Source organism: Anastrepha obliqua, chromosome 2 (assembly GCF_027943255.1).
Source record: "Anastrepha obliqua isolate idAnaObli1 chromosome 2, idAnaObli1_1.0, whole genome shotgun sequence".
NCBI lineage: Eukaryota > Metazoa > Arthropoda > Insecta > Diptera > Tephritidae > Anastrepha > Anastrepha obliqua.
This window is the reverse complement of record NC_072893.1, coordinates 88,171,954-88,183,317: the sequence shown is the minus strand read 5'-3', so window position 1 is coordinate 88,183,317 and position 11,364 is coordinate 88,171,954.

Below are 11,364 nucleotides of genomic sequence, written 5' to 3'. Positions count from 1 at the left end.
AGCGGAAAAAATGTTTCCGCTGTATTCGTGAAGTCGATACCAATTAGTTTTTTTCGAAGAGAGGCATTGTGGTCAGCGGAAACAAAGTCTGCTGATTTATCAATAGAGGATTTGCGGCTGAGAGTTATGATAAGAGAGATAGGTTGAACAGTTAAGTTTGGTTGTAACTTTCTAAAAGTATGTCCGAAGACTTTCTGGTTGATTCCGCCAACATTTCTCTAAACTAAAACAGCATCTTTTTGAAAGCGATCGATTTTTTTTTCCTGAAAAACATCTTGCTTTACAACCCAAAAACACTCATTTCTTAATTCATAAAAATATCTCTTTTAATGTGCTATAGCGAGACATTACATTTTATATGGGGTCAAATTGACAGGGTTGTCTATTACGGATTGACATCTTCTGAAGTAAGCGCCGGCTAATTTCTCCGCCTACTCTTCAACTACTCTCCACTTTTAAATCCAGTTTAAAACCAGGATGCGTAGCCGAGGACTCTTTAGCTGCATTAACGCCCACAAATTTGGGATCGGATTAGGGCCCAGGCTCTATGGTGGTCAATACCTAGCATACTCGTATTTAGATGTCATTTTCCTTTTGTCACGCTTTGTAGACCTTCTTCGTTGTTATCGATTATTGTTATCTGGCAAGATTTAGTGGTCAGCATAATCTACAAAGAGTTACTCCGCATTCTTAAATATATTTTTTTTTTATTATTCCAAATGATGATAAACAGCTCTTTGAGATATTGAATCGAAAATTTCGATAAAGGTATACTTATATATTTGACGCTTATACCATTTGTGGGAGTTTGGCCGGGCTTTTCCACCCACTTGTGATGCTTGATGATTTCCTTAAAAAAGGGCTATCCGAACGGCAGGTGGTTTTTCATTAGGAGCTTTTTCATGGGAGAAATATACTCGAAGGCTCGCCATTGTCCCCCAGCGACCACCATTAGAAAAAACGCTATATAATTTGCCTGCTTTTTAAAGTAATAAAAATGTCTTTATCGCACGTTTCTCTTCAAGAAATCAGCAATGTTTCATTGTTTCGGGAACTGCCCTGCATCCATAATTATGGTTTCCGTGGGCTTAATCGTCATCCTTGTATCGAAATGCCTGTCAGCTAAATCTTTTCCCTCTAGGTTATTTGATGATTTGTCATTTATACGAATTTAGTTTACAGTTTTCAATAGATAGACAATATCAGGGTGATATCCTGATGGTTCACCTTTGTTACGGATTTAAATATGTTAAGTCTTTCCCACTCCATAACGAGCTCTTTAGTTTCTTATGCTTCATTCGAAAAAAAAGAAATTAATAAAAGCAGTTTAGTTTTAATTATTCCATGAATTATTGGGAATGAGGAACCATTGTACGTGTCTAGGTTATAGTTGTTATGCTTACCTTTAAGGTAATTACTGAACTGCACACATATTTGTCAGATCTTTTCTTCAAATTACAAAAATTGAAGCAGCAATTCATTGTAATATTCTGTGTATTTTAGTATAGGCAGGTGGAACACAGAACCATTCAATTAATATTAATTGCTGCATATTACATTTCGCATGAAATTTCGAGCGGAATGAAGACAGAGATGGCGATGATGACGAAGAGAAGCTGAAGTTGCTACTATCACAACACTCTACAGATGGGCAGTGGTTCATGGCACAGGCTATAATGAGGGATACTTTGAGCGGTGTTGTGTAGGGCCCAGATAAAGTATGTTTTACATCTAGGTGCGCTAAAACATGAACACTCTTAATAATGTTCGTGGAAGGAAGAAATCGTAGTTACAAATCAGAAGAAAACAGATAAACATTACTTCAATGTTTTGTTCCAATATATCATGTACCCGGAGAAAACAGAACAGCCCTGTGGCAATGTCTTGGGTCCAATGGTGCTTGATTTAATTGCACAGTATTCATTTTTCACTCAGCAAAAAGTTGATTTCCAATAAAATTAGTTATTAGTTTCGGCAACAACTTACTCAGGCGCCCTATTGGTGAATAATTTTTGATAGGATATAATCGAGTATTGGGACATTAGTCAATGCTTAAAACTCGAGATCGAATTTTCATCAAAATTTCAAACTTCTCATTCAGAATTTTGAAGAGGCTAAACATTTTCTATGAGTCGTTTTCACGACTCGTTTTCCCACAAATCTTTTCTTTTTAGGCGACGTAAATGACTCATAACACTCAAACAATAGTTATTATTAACTCTTTGACCCCTTGGCAAAAATTTATGGTACAATACTATTGTAATGCATAAAAACCGTGAGCGTCGCTTTTTTTTGGCTTGAAACAACACGGTTTTTGAGTTTTGGTTCATTCGGAGCTCTCCACTTACTCGCCTGATGTCTGGATTGCGTGCAGTACTCATATGACCACGTCTCTAGTAGAGATGCGTTTTATGAATGTTGGGTCGAATTCAGCCCTGGAAATCATATTTCTTGCGATATCAAAGCAATTTTTCTTGCATGAAATTCAGGTACTTTGGGGCCAAACTCTGCAGCAACTCGACGGAAACCCAAATCATTAACTACAGCATCCTGAACGGATTCAAAAGCCATGTTCAAATCCTCCGCCAGCTCTCTGATGATTAATTTGCGATTAATGACCAAGTTTTCTTTCACTTTATTGATATTTTCATCAGTTTTCGATGTCGACAACTAGTTTTTTCGCTGACTTTGTTTAGTAGCTCCAAATTAAAGTATTCCGTTGTATTTCATATATAACTTTTTTATTATTTAAATTATATAAAAGAAGGCACAAACGCTTATAGTGCAAACTCCTCTACTGTAACTATATTTTTATCGATATATGCCAGCATTTCTATACTCAGCATGTGGTGTACTATAAACTTTCATTGCTGCACGACCTCAATACCTAAAATGAGGCCTATATACGAGTATGTATGCATGCAGCTCACTATGGCTTACGTATATGGCAGCGCAATGTTTTATTAAACTCGCAGTAAATTGGAAATTGTTATCCACCCATCACCAGATGCTCGAGTGGGTAGCCACTTTTGCCAATCAAGCCGCTTTGAGTGGCTGCGCTTCGTTTAACAATGGATCAATATTTATTATTTAATTAAATTTAGCAAAGGATTCGGCCCAGAGAGGCATTGAAACCATGCTATGCTTTTGACTAAAATTTAAATAGTTTAGTAAATGTTCGCGATTTGATTTTTATCGAAAATCAAGCTACGAAATTGATTATTTTGAAAACGAAGCAAACGTGAGCGCACGGAATTTTAGCTATGTATTTATATCACGCATTAAATATGAAGGAGGTGACTTGCCTAGAGTGTTTATTCAATTTCAACCTATTTTTATATGTATTGGGTTAGGGAATAAGTTCGTAGCGTTTTCACATTTTCTTTTATTTTACAAGAATTTTTTTGCTGTTTGGCAAAGGGTAAGTATTCATTCGATAGAATCCTTTCTGTTCTATAAAACTTTGTTAATTGTAGTTTTGAGTTTGAGGCTTAGAAATGGAATACCCAGGAGGCAAAAATCCACATTTTCGACACCTGATCTTCTTTGCTTTTCATGGAGATCAAAAAACTGCGAAAGCAGTCCGGGACATTTGCGACGTATGGGGAAGATGTCATAAGCGAGTATACAGCACAGAAATGGTTTGCAAAGTGGAAAAATGGTGACTTTGACGTCGATGAAATGTCCCGCAGCAAAAGACCTTCTGAATTCGATGAAGAATGTCTAAAATCACTCTTGAAGTAGAAAGGTCGTATAACTAGTCGTAAATTGGCGGAAAAAAAGGACTGCTATCATTCAATGGAATTTACCGAAAAATTGTTAGCCTGGGTGCCTTACGAGCTCAACGAAGAAAACAAAGAAAGTCGCCTTCCAATTCCTTCCCAGCATCTCGCCCGGCATCGAGTAACAGCAAGTTTTGTACCGAATCGTCACGGTTGATGAGAAATGGTTCGTATGCATCAACATTGAAGCTGAGAAGGGAGTGAGTGGCTCCAGGAGATACGCCTAAGCCGGGAATCATACCGAATCTTCATCCAAGGAAGATGCTGATATGTGTTTGATATGACTGGGCGAGCATGGTGCACTGGGAAATACTCGAAAAGAATGCCACAGCCAACAAGGAGCTCCACATTGCCCAGCTACACCGCGTGAATAAGGCTATTCGACTGAAAATACCCTGTCAAGCCCTCGATAACAAAGAGGCCCTTAAAAACTGGCTCAACAACTTCTTTGACGCCATACCAGCCAATTTTTGGCGGAACGGCATCAACAAATTGGTCGCATTACAGCGGTAAGAATACTAGCAGTCGATTTTCTTTAAGCACTCTAAGGAACGCCTCGTCGGATGTTGTCAGCGTCCAAGTTTCTGCGCCATACATTAGGATGGGCATGATGAGAGACTTGTATAGTGTTAGTTTTGTTTGAGGAGAGAGAACTTAACTACCCCATTGCCTTTTTAGTCCAAAGTAGCACTTGTTGGCAAGAGAGACTCTACGTTGGATTTCAAAACTGACATTGTTATCGGTGTTAATGGTGGTGACTAAATAAACGAAGTCTCTTATAACCTTGAACACATAGCTGTCAACAGTGACACGGGTGCCAATACGCGAGTGTGCCGACTGTTTCTTTGATGACGGGAGGTACTTCGTTTTGTCCTCGTTCACCACCAGACCCATTCGCTTTGCTTTTTTATCCAGTTTGGAAAGGATAGTTGCGGTTGTTAAATGATGTCAATATCATTGACGTACACCAACAATTGTACGCTCTTATAAGTAATTCATTTGTGCAACTTGGACGATCTTTTCCAGCATCAAGGTAAAGGTGTCATATAGTTATTAGTGACTCAAAGAGCGATATATAGTTCGTTGGCAATATGCCTTACTCAAGGCAGGCTATCCAACGAGGACTCTGAATAATATTTTTGGCTCATTACGGCGGTGTGCATCCAGAATACAGGTTTTGGTTTCTATCCTCAGGTTTTCAATTCCAATCCTTAGAAGTTTTTATTAAAGTGAGTCCTTACCTTAGGAGCATAAAACTATTCCGATATACATAGAGCGATAGCGTACGGATTTCCATAAATGTAGTAACGGACAAAGGCAGAGTGAAAGACGGACATTACTATCGATAGCGCAAATATGCAGAATGAAATCAAACCCGTGTTTTACTCGGTGGATCTATATTTCCCCTATGGTGATTGGAACTATAGCTCACGTCAAATGGTGATTGCAAGCTCTTCCAATTCTGGTTCTATTATAGTTTCTAGGTAAACCAATATAGAAAGGAATAGAAAGGGTGGGAAAATGAGATAGGATGGCCAAATGGAACTCAATAACGGGCATCACTACGGCAGATAATGTACCCGAAATGTTGAATATATATTATATTAATGGTAGCACAGTATCTATGAACCATTCTTATCGAGATAGAGGCCAAAGTCGAATAGGAGTGCAATTTACCTTTTTGGTATTCAATATATCTGCGCTAAAACGAAATGGTGGCCTCGAATATGCTGGTCGCTCGTTTTAAAAAATACCCACGCGTTTGCACCAAGCCATTCTATGCAATATTTTATGGCAGACGACATTGTTGAAGACGTACATTCCATATAAACAGCTTTGCTAGGTGGATTTTATCTTCCTGCTCCTCATTTAATTAAAAATAAAGAGGAATGAAATTACAGCGCCGTACTCGATTTCGAACACCTAAATTATAACGAAAAATGAATTTAATTTTTGGCCTCTACTCGACTCTTTTGCGTTTAACTTTCAGGAAGGAATTACAAGGATATTTATTTCCATATAAAAACCTAACATTCCAAAAATTACCGCCTTTTTTCACAGCTACAAAAATTCCTACTGAGCATATTAATTAATTTGAATAAAAAAGGCAGATGCATATTTGCGTTATGTAAAGAACTACACACACATGCACACATTATACATTCATATTATCTATTACGCACACAAACACGCTCACACACACATACATACATACCAGCTCCGAAATATCTTACAATAATATCAATTAATGAGTAGTCTTTCGCATAATTTAAAATAATCACTTGCGTCCGTCATTACTGCTTTTAATGAAACGAATGAAACGAGCAAACAAAAAAACCACAAATATTAAAAAAAAAAAAACTTAAGCAAAAAAGGCAAAAGCCTAGTCTGTAAATAAAATTTAATTTGCAAAAATTTATGTGTCTACAGAGTATTAAGTTAAATGCAAGCGTAATTAATAATAATTGCCAGCCACAGGCAATACCAATAATAATAATAATAATAATGGGGCAAATAAAAATGAAGTAAAGTTGGCGCCAAACATCACACAATGACCGCACTGTTATTAAACCCCCCGGACCTTTGCCAGTCCAAACATTTTTTCGCATGGCGCATTAAAGGCGATCAGAATTTACTTTACTTTATATAATTGGTTACGTGACCTATTATTGGTGAGTCAATAGGAGGTAAAACGAAGCGCTTTTCACGAGTGAATAAAGAAGCTTTCAATTAAATTTGGAAATTAAAGGAAAATTAAAGGGGACCGGAAAATAATGTCGTTTTTTACAATAAATTCGAATAAATAAATTTCATACAAGTTTTTCTTTTCAGTCTATGATGCAATCACCCTTTTGCCATCTAGTGTGCAAATCTGCAATGCCGAATCGATAAAAAATAAATTCGTTCGTCAGTGAAATATCTGGAGTTGGCAAATTTCCTATCAACTTTAATAGATGTGGAATTTTTTTGTTTATTAAGAAGTGTTGCAGTGAACGGAATAAATGGAAATCCGATGGCGGAGTGCCGGGCGAGTATGGTGGGTGAGTCAGTACCTCCCACCCCAATCCATTAATTTTTTCCAGTATTTTTCTTGCGCAGTGCGGTCCTGCATTATTATGTTGCAAAATAAGGGCTTTCATATTGATAATCGCTGGATACTTTTCAATTAATGATTCATTTACTCGATTTAATTGTTCACACTAAAGATCATCATTAGGAGTTTCTTCATACTTAAGGGGTTAGGGGATAGTCAGACACCCGAAAAAATGATGATTTTCAATCATTTTTGTTTGCTAGTCAATTGATTTATTTTACAAAAAATAAAAACGTAGTATTAATACATCATGTTTCAAATTGACTTTAGCAAAATTGAAAAAAAAAATAAAATATTTGTAAAAGTTTGTGTGGAGCCCATTTCTCCAGAAGTACCTTGCGGTGATCGTCGCAAGTCATTAGAGATTCATCTAAAATCAATCGGACAAGAGAAATTAGTTTTATTAATAGATAATATTGTGCCTGATCGCCAGGAAATATTTTTCAGATTTTCAAGAAGAAAACCGACAATTAATTGTTTAAAAAAAATCGAAATTTTGAAAAAAAAATCCTTTGATCAGGCACAAGTTTTTTTGTGTTTTTCAAAAGCAAAAAACGTTTTATTGAAATCTAGCAAGCGGTTTTTAAGTTAGAGTGATCAAAAGTTCAAAAAACATAATATAGTATTGAGAAAAACGCATTTCAAGTTTTGCTATCGATTATGGAGCGCTTAAGCGCCCTTTGTTAGTTGTTGAATAACTCGAAAAGTATTTGTCACATTCACTTCACATTTTCACCCAATATTTTTAATATATTATGCTTCAAGAAAACGCAAAAAAATCCGATTTTTTGAGATTTCTGACTACCCCTAACCCCTTAAGTGCTTCCACGACCTCCAAACACACAAAAGCGCCTTTTTTGGGTGTTAATATGGCTTAGCAGTCCTTCGTGACGGTTCATTCTGAGATAGCCTCTGCTTTGCATTGATCAAGAAATTACAGAACGGTTCAGTACCTTTGATGCAATAAGATGCATCTCGTCGATCGGTTAGCTTTGCTTTCTTCAGACAAATTATGTGGAACCCAATCACCTGCTTTGTGTGTTTTACCAATTTGTTGCAAATGGCATTTGTTGGAACCCGTCTGCATTTGGAAAATAAACTTTACAATGAAATTCCTAAAAATAAATATATGAAGTTATTGACGGCCTTTTAGACTCCCATTTTCGATATAAAATTTATTATCGAAAACTCAGAAGGTTTCACAGAGATTTCTGTACCCGATTTCACAACGAATGAAGTAAGTCGGCTTAAAATTTTGTATGTAGAGAATAGTTCATCTAACGTTTGAAATTTAATTCGGCTATAGAACGATCACAACCCAAGTGGTCCAAGTATAATATTTTGGATATTGTCGTAAATTTTAGTCGATTTGTAGGCCCGAGTATAAAAAGAAGAAAAAATTAAGAACAAAATTTATTATTTTCTGAAAATTAGTTGATTTGTATATTCGAGCATAAGAAAAAGAAATAATTAAAAAAAATTATAATTTTGAGATGTATTCTAAGGTGACAATTTGAATATAGAGTTTTCGGTTATTTTTAGCATTTAAAAATTAAATTTTTTTAGTTTATATATTATATATTGTATAATAAAGTTTTATATATATAATTAGTATATATATTAAATATAATTATATTGAATAATGTTTAACAAAAGATTTTTTGGAAAAAATGAGATTTTTTGCGTGAAATTTTTTTTATATATTTTTGAAAAATAATCCCCTCGAGATTTTTTCTGAGACTATACTCAGTAATCTCTGAAAGTTTCACGGTGGGATTCTCATCACTTTTTGAATTATATCCAAGTATGTACAGCCAACCAGTGAAAAGTGGCGTGTCTCTGCTTACCAATGCACATAGCGACGCTTCAAAGGATTTGTCAGCTTGAAGTGGCCCAAAAATCACGATGCTGACGATGTCGGGTATTTTCTTCCAAATAACAGTAGTGTCGAGCATTCGTTATATGGAGAAATGCATAAGACCGCCAAGAACAAAAAAAAAAAACAAACAATTGGCTAGTTTTGAGCCTCTACCAATTTCCATTTTATATCAGATCCCAATGGGACATAAAACTGCTTGACCGGAAATTTTCTGATTAATTCAATTAAAAAGATTGAAATTTTGATTAAATTTGTTAATTTTTTTAAATTTGTACAAAATCTGAAACTTGAATTTTTATAAGTTTTTAAGGAAATTCTCCTTTCATACAAAAATTATTAAAATTAAATAAGGAACAACTAAATTATAAAAACTTGTCAATTATTAAGATTTTTGACGTTGATTATCGATACAGGAGTGCAAAGACTTTTTACGTTGAAGCACCACACTTATCTATTATGAAATGTTAGTGAAATGAGTTCCCATTTGGACTTCGATTACTGTAGGATGAATTCCCCGAAGGCCATCCAAAAATGGATATTGTGCCAGAAACAATCAATGCTGTGCGTCAATTGATAACGCAAGATACTCATGTGACATATCGCTAGATAGAGACATCCTTGGGCATTACTGGGTCGTTGGTCGCCAATAAAGTTGTTCTCTTTGGATACCGTCTAATCTGGCAATTGCCTAAAAAGGGTTCGTGTCGACTGGTGTAAAGAAGTATTGAAGAATTTCAGCCGCCGTGATTCTGAGCCCGCCTATGGCATCGTATGTATGAGTATATGAGCCGGAAACAAACCAGCTGGAGATTGCATGGGTGTTCCAAGACGAGTTTAATCCAACAGAAATTGTAAAACGTCGCCTGTTCGGAAAATCTGGTCATGTAGTGACTGTACCACTAGATAAGTTTAAAACAATTAAGTCTTAAGTCCAGAATTTTTCGGAAAATTTAGGAAAACCAACTGCCGAAGACCTTGTGTTCACCAAGACAATGCGAGCTCTTACGTATCGGACAAGGGCGTATACAATAGCGTTTTCAAGCACTCAAAAGATCAAGTTAATGGGTAATTCGCCTTACAGCCCGGATTTGACCCTTAATCATTTTTTTGTTTCCGAACATAATAAATAAAATACGAGGTCAACGCTTTTCAACTTCTGAAGCAGCTTTTAAAAATCTTATTTTGGATATACTCGTATCCACTTGAGTGCACATGAATCCACTGAGTGGCAAAAGTACATTGACAATTGGTTAGAGTGCAGAACTGTATTACTGTAATTTATTTTGATTAAAGGCAACCCTCGTCTAGCCATTTAGCGCACTGTATACTTTGTCTTAACGGCAGAGCAGCTGGGTTTTTGTTAGTATGTCTATGAAATTATTCGATCCACTTAGGAATGTTTAAAGCTTTGGTTTATTTGCTGCCAATTAGGAGTGCCTCCTGCCTCAGCGTGTGACGCTCGAATTTACTTTTTTCCATAAAGACAAATTATTAATTCCAAGTAAAGTATAATTATGAATGATTTTACTAATGAGGAGCTGAATACTATTTAGTGTATTGCAATGATGTTCTGATTTTCTCATAACCAATATGAACTAAAATTGTTTTCTAATTATTTTAGAAATTCTGGCGATGGAATTGCAAACAACAACAAAGAGTCTTGAAAAACGAATGAAATGGATTTCAAATAACAATTGGCAGCTCGTGTTTACTTGGTAGGCAGTCAGGTTAAATGGACGCATAATCCTCACGTAAAATCATTTCTTTTTGCACTCACACCTATGCCGGGCGAAAATTTTAACAATGACCAAGCTCAAATACACCTCGAAACAGTCAGTACACAATTTTTTGCTGCCACTAAGCTCTTGGCTTTTATCAATGCCCGCTCATGCACACAAAACACTGAGCTTCCAAAAGCAATTGAGACTAGAAAAAAACATGAAAAAATCGGTGAAAAGTTCTCGATTTGGCTGCCTCGGGAAAAGCTGCATCAATGGTCAACTGCCCGAGGTTGACTTTAGATTGAAGTGTATTAAACGTATGCAAACAATGAAATTGCGGAAATTCTTCCGGTGGCGGCAGGCGGCAGGCGGTGACTGCGGGTGCACTCTATTTTCACAAGTCAAATTGATTTCTGCATCTACTCCTCTCTACTCCTCCACTCACTGCCCTATTCAGTAAACGATGATTTGTTGTTTTTTCATATTTATTTCTGCACACTGCAACGCCTTCCTCATGCTTTAAATTTCGATACCAGTTGCAGGCACATGCCCATGCTCATGCTCAAGCATACATGCATTCATTCAATCATTTCTGAAATAGCTACAAGTATGAACGTTGTTTTAGATTTATTGATTGCTTATGTTCTTGTTGCTTTCGGTTGTTACTGTCACTACCGTAACCCGTCAGCTGGTACCCAAAATACAATATTTGCCTTATTCGACCTCTTCGGTGCCCACAACTCGTTGATAAAAGTTTATCTGTGTTTGCGCTACACATTTTCAGAACTAAACTGACTAATATGTATTATGTACGTATGTATGTATGCATGTATGTACCTATAATATATATGTGTGCATAGAAGCGTTTAGTCTATTCGTATTTCAGTT